The sequence below is a fragment of the Dendrobates tinctorius genome, unplaced genomic scaffold, assembly GCF_039654945.1.
Source record: "Dendrobates tinctorius isolate UK_male_01 unplaced genomic scaffold, ASM3965494v1 ptg000029l, whole genome shotgun sequence".
Lineage (NCBI taxonomy): Eukaryota > Metazoa > Chordata > Amphibia > Anura > Dendrobatidae > Dendrobates > Dendrobates tinctorius.
The window spans coordinates 6,277,208-6,283,934 of NW_027361697.1; positions in this window are offsets into that span (position 1 = coordinate 6,277,208).

Below are 6,727 nucleotides of genomic sequence, written 5' to 3' on the forward strand. Positions count from 1 at the left end.
CTGGAACGGGAGTGAGACATCAGGTTGCCGCAAAACCGGGGCGGAGGTAAATCTTCGCTTCAGCTCCTGAAAGGAAGCAAACAGCCTCCGGAGACCAATTCAACACATCAGCACCCTTCTTAGTCAGATCAGTCAATGGCTTGGCAATACTAGAAAATTTTGCTATAAATTTCCGATAAAAATTCGCAAAACCCAAAAACTTCTGGAGGGCCTTCAAAGAAGTGGGCTGAACCCAATCATAAATGGCCTGTACCTTGGCCGGGTCCATTTCAATAGTTGACGGAGACAAAATAAATCCCAAAAATGAAATCCTCTGTACTCCAAAAAGGCATTTCGATCCTTTGACATACAGGGAATTCTCCCTCAAGATCCGGAACACAGTCCGAATATGTTCCACATGAGAATCCCAATCCTTGGAGAAGATCAAAATATCATCCAGATAGATAATCAAAAATTTATCGACAAAGTCTCGGAAAATATCGTTCATGAAGCACTGGAAGACGGAAGGGGCATTAGTGAGCCCAAAAGGCATCACCAGGTACTCAAAATGTCCCTCCGGAGTATTAAACGCCGTCTTCCATTCATTCCCCTGCTTAATGCGGATAAGATTATACGCCCCCCTGAGGTCAAGCTTGGTAAACCAGCAAGCACCTCTAACTCTGGAGAATAGATCCGAAATCAGGGGTAACGGATACTGATATTTAATAGTAATCTTATTGAGGGCACGATAATCAATTCAAGTCCTTAAAGAACCATCCTTTTTGGCCACAAAAAAAAACCCGGCACCTAAGGGTGAAGATGACCCTTCTCCAACGCCTCCTTAATATAGGACCGCATAGCCTCGTGCTCGGGTACAGATAAATTGAAGAGCCGACCCTTGGGAAATTTACACCCCGGGCTTAGTTCAATTGCACAGTCATAACTCCTATGAGGAGGCAAGGACGCAGACTCATTCTCACTAAATGCATCATAAAAGTCCGCCAAATAGTCAGGAACATCATGCGACTGAGGAGAGGTGGAAAAATCCGGAGCCTCACTAAAGGCACACCGACAACCCCAACTCACCACAGACACAGATTTCCAATCCAAAACTGGATTATGAATTTGCAACCAGGGAAACCCCAGAACAACGGCATCATGCAGACCATGCAACACCAAAAATCTGCAATTTTCTTGATGGTCTGGAGCGACCCGCATGACCACCTGGGTCCAAAACTGAGGTTTATTTTTAGCCAAAGGAGTAGCATCAATCCCCCTCAAAGGGATAGGCGTCTGCAGAGGTGTCATCGGAAATCCACAACGTTTAGCAAAATCCAAGTCCATTAGGTTTAGCGCTGCTCCCGAATCCACAAAAGCCTTGGCGGAAAATGTGGACAGGGAGCAGATCAGAGTAATTGCCAGAAGAAACTTAGGTTGAACACCACCAACAGAAAACGTGTGTGCAAAGCGTTTCTCTCGTTTAGGACAAACAGAAATAATATGCGAGGCATCTCCACAGAAAAAACACAGCTTATTACGCCTTCTGAACTCCTGACGTTGCGCCTTAGACAAAACTCTATCACATTGCATAGGTTCAGACGTCTGTTCAACCGGTGGCGACACCTCTCGTGCAATCCTGCGTTCACGTAAACGCCGATCAACCTGAATGGCTAATGACATAGAATCGTCCAGACCAGAGGGAACAGGAAATCCCACCATAGTATCTTTTACGGCTTCTGACAAACCCTTCCGAAAGAGAGCAGCCAAGGCATTATCATTCCAGGTAGTAAGGACCACCCACTTTTGGAACTTTTGACAGTACAACTCTGCAGAATCTCGACCCTGGTTCAATGCCAACAGGGTCTTTTCAGCCTGATCAATAGCATTAGGTTCGTCATACAACAACCCCAAAGCTTGAAAGAATGCGTTCACATTAGTCAGAATAGGATCATCTGGTTTCAAAGAAAACGCCCAATCCTGGGGATCTCCACGCAGCAAAGAGATGACAATTTTATCCTGCTGCGCGGAGCTCCCTGACGAGTTAGGCTTCAAGGCAAAAAATAATTTACAATTATTTTTGAAACTCAAAAATTTAGAGCGATCCCCAAAAAATACATCAGGTGTAGGGATCTTTGGTTCAGCAGCATGCGAACGAGCAAGGTAGGCGGAAATTCCCCGCACTTCCGCAGCGAGCTGCTCCACACGATCAGACAATTGCTTTATCTCCATTGAGTGAAAAAAAAATTCCCCCTACGGCCTCAGAGATATAGAGGAAAGAATATACACACACCTTTTTTTTTTTTTTTTTTTTTTAAACACAATTCTTTCCTGCTATTGAGTACCCTAGGATCTGCGGTATGGCGGGTGATTCTGTTATGATTGAGTCACCGTAGGAGGCAAAAACAGAAATGCTAGCTAAGTCCAGAAAACCAGAGAGGTTGGCAGCTATCGGATTGCAGACCCCTGATCCTATCCACAACAACTAACAGTAGCCGTGGGGGGTTCCTACGATGCCCTAGACCCCCCGATCACAGCCGGAGAATTAAATAGGCCCAAAGAAAGAAAGGGGAAATCCAAACTGCCCCAGAGCAGACCCCAAAGCAACAGGCAGCCCCCAACATATAATGACGGTGAAGCAAGATGAAAACACCAACACAGACGGAAAGATAGACTGAGCAAAGACAAGGCCCAAGCCAACTAGACAGGAAAGGACAGGAAGGCTGCTGTCTGCAATCCGTGAAAAACCCTATAAAAATAAGAGCCAACAGACTGACAGTGAAAAAGGCCCTGAAGACGCTAGGCTTCAAAAAAGCTATGTCAGTACTCAGGAATATTCTGAAGACAGAGCAACAGGCAAAAGGAGATTCAGCTCACCCCAGCAGGGAATGGCAGAATCCAGAAAAGCAAGGAAAACAAAAACAAAAAACAAATGCTAACAGGCAAAGCAGAAAACTTAGCTTTAGAGGAGCAGGAATCAGACTGGTGTCCTAGAAGTCCACAGAGAAATCACCCGCAGGGCAGAAGGGCGTCAGCAGCCTTATATCCAGTCCGTGACTCCACTCAGCCAGTCATCCTCATTAGGCTCAGGTGCCTGATAATCAGGCTCATTACCTTCCTTTACCAGAATAGGGAGTTTACCAGACCTCAGTGACGAAGGGGAAAATGAACTCACAACAGGTGGCGTCACGAATCACTTATAAACTTTCACCACGATAAGCACACTGAAACAACCCCTTTTGCAATGGAGCCCCAGGGCCACGGACCGGGTCACTGCTGCCGTGACAACTCCCGTTGAGAAGATCAACTGGCCCGGATACCGAGTACCCCACGGCCCTGGCGAGTGAGGGCGCTCCACTTATATCAGATTCTTGTATCCCTAGTGGGCTTTACCTAGGGTGAAGGCGAGATAACAGGCCTCAAATATCTCAGCTGCTCTATCCATGTCTGCAATATTCCTAATAAAACAATCCCCTGACCTCGTCCTGCTCACACAGCAGAGGACACAGACAGCATAGCAATAGCATAGCATCCAATCACAGCGCAGCTTTCATGGCAGAGGAGAGTCATCTAAATTCTCATTGGTTGCTATGGCCTTCTGATTGAGGAAACTCAGGGTTGGAGTGTGAGTTACTACGTCTCCTCTCAGCTCCTCCATGTAACGGACGGTGCCTGATTGGCTCTACTTCATTCTGTCCTCTGATACGGGGCTCCAGCATTGTCACCAGGTTGCATGAGGGGCCACAACCACTGGGGGCCAATGTTTTTGCAGCTACATAGTGTCCTGATATGATGGTGCCGCTTATCACCGCTTCTCTTGGCGTCTTTATTGCCGAATATCTGCTCCATGAGGCAGAAATCACACTGGAGGCCACATAAGGAAACGCTACTATAAATGTGGTGTCCCTGTGACGTTGGGGCCCCTGGTACAGCTGTGACATTGGGGCCCCAGAGGTCCAGAATAAAATATTAGTTTTCTCAATTTTTACACATTTGGTCTCTGACTCTGCACAGACGTGGTAAATATGGCGTCTTCTCCGCGTGTCCTCAGTGTCACTGATGTTTCCATCTTGGTTTTGGGGTCTTTTCTGTCTGTTCTTGGGTGGGGTTTGATCTGAGTCTTGTCAATCGCTTAAACCTCATACTCCAGGTGAAGGAATCTCCAGAAGTGGAGGCCAGAAGTCACCTCCTGAGCTGCCATTATAGCGCCTGATTTCCTCAGCTTCCTACATGGTAGTCCCCAGAAGCCCCATAGTCCTGCTGTACATGTCTTGTTCACCCATAATGACTGGGTCCTGGTAACAAAACTGAGGACTCGTTACATTGTGTCAGAGTGGAGGATGAGACCCTGCAGATTGTGTAGTGACTAGTGATGCCTTATTATAGGACTGTGTTCACATGCAGTGTCCTTATATGCAAACTAAAAGCAGCAAAAGCTATGGCATTTCAGAAATCTTATGCACAGGGTTTTTTTTATTGAATTTGAGAACTGCATTATTTTTTGGGAGGGGATGGTGAGGACCCAGAGGTCATGGTGCACATTGGCACAAATGATAAAGTTAAGGGCCCGTTACACACTGATTTTGTGACACATCAGCGATCTCTCCAGCGAGATCGCTGTGTGACATCCAGCAGTGATCAGTGGTATCGCGGGGTATCGCTGATCGTGCTGGATCATCCTGGCCCGTTTTTTCATCGCTGGTCTCTCGCTGGCCAGCGCGCATCGCTGTGTGTGGCAGCTGGAGTCAGCGATGAGCGACGCTGCACGCTGGTTGCCAACGTAAACATCGGGTTAGAAACCCGATGTTTACCCTAGATACCAGCGTGCACTGCAGGCAGGGCGGGAGGTGGAGGCAGAGCGGCGCACAGACCGGAGTAGTTCTGCTATCTGCTACTCCAGTCTGTCAGACCGGAGTAGCAGATAGCAGAGCTACACTGGTCCTAATCACTGGAGGGGCAGTCTATGTGACAGCTCAACAGTGATCAGCTAACAATGTCCCAGCGATCCCATCCACGTCGGATCATTGGTGGGATCACTGGGACATCGTTATGTGTAACGGTACCCTTAGAGGTAGGTGGAAAGTCCTTAAAGATGATATCAGGGATTTTGGCTGCAAGCTTAAAGCAAGGGACCTCCAAGGTGGTATTTTCTGAAACACTGCCTGTACCACGTGCCATGCCAGAGAGGCAACGGGAGATTAGGGAGGTTAATAGGTGGCTCTCGATTTGGTGTAGGAAGGAGGGGTTTGGGTTCCTGGAGAACTGGGCTGACTTCTCAGTTGGCTACAGGTTCTACGCTAGGGACGGGCTGCACCTCAATGGGGAGGGTGCAGCTGTGCTAGGGGAGAAAATGGCTAGAAGGTTGGATGAGTGTTTAAACTAGGGATTGGGGGAGGGTATTCATTTTATTAGAGGAGAAGATAATGCAGATAGCGACCTGGGCACATATAAAGAAATTGGGGGTGGGGTTAGCTCAGTTAATACTTTAAGAAAGAATAGAGGTACAGAGAGATACATAAAGTGCATGCATACTAATGTCAGAAGCCTCACCAACAAAATGGAGGAAGTAGAATTAATTTTGTTGGAACATAATTATGACATGGTGGGAGTATCTGAGACATGGCTGGACGAGAGCCATGACTGGGCGGTTAATTAACAGGGCTATAGTCTGTTCAGAAATGACTGTAACAATAAGCGAGGGGGGTGTCTATATGTAAAATCATCCTTAAAACCCATCCTGCGTGATAATATATATGAATCTAATGAAAATGTAGAGTCCCTGTGGGTGGAGACAAGGGGAGGGGGAAAAATAATAAATTACTGATAGGGGTTTGTCATAACTCTCCAAAAATAATGGATGCAACGGAGAATATCCTCATAAAGCAAATAGATGAAGCTGTGACTCAAGGACAAATTATTATTATGGGGGACTTCAACTACCCTGAAATACATTGGGGAAGCAAAACCTGCAGTTCCAGCAAGGTAATAGGTTTTTGACAACTATGGGAGACAATTACCTTTCACAACTGGATCAGGACCCAACAAGAGGGGGGCACTGCTAGACCTAATATTAACCAACAGGCCAGACCGCATATCAAATATAAGGGATCGGGGTCAAATAATAATTTTTCATGTATCCTTTAATAAGATGTGTAGTAGAGGGGTTACAAGGACACTAAACTTCAGGAAAGCAAATTTCCAATGGATGAGAAATGATCTTAGTGCAATTAACTGGGACGATATCCTGAGACATAAAAATACACAAAGAAAATGGGAGACGTTTATTAGCATCCTGAATAGGACCTGTGCACAATATATACCGTATGGGAATAAACATGCGAGAAATAGGAAGAAACCATTATGGCTAAATAGAGATGTAAGGGGCGCAATAAGTGACAAAAATAAAGCATTTAAAGACTTAAATCAAATTGGTAGTGATGAGGCATTAAAAAAATACAGAAGATTAAATAAATTCTGTAAGAAGCAAATCAAAGCAGCAAAGGTTGAGACAGAGAGACTAATTGCCAGAGAAAGTAAAAATAATCCCAAAATATTCTTTAAGTACATAAATAGTAAGAAACTAAAAAATGATAGTGTTGGCCCCCTTAAAAATAGTCTTGTTGAAATGGTGGATGAGGATGAGGAAAAAGCCAATATGCTAAATGACTTTTTTTCAACAGTATTTGCACAGGAAAATCCCATGACAGACAATATGATCAGTGATAACAAAAATTCTCCATTAAATGTCACC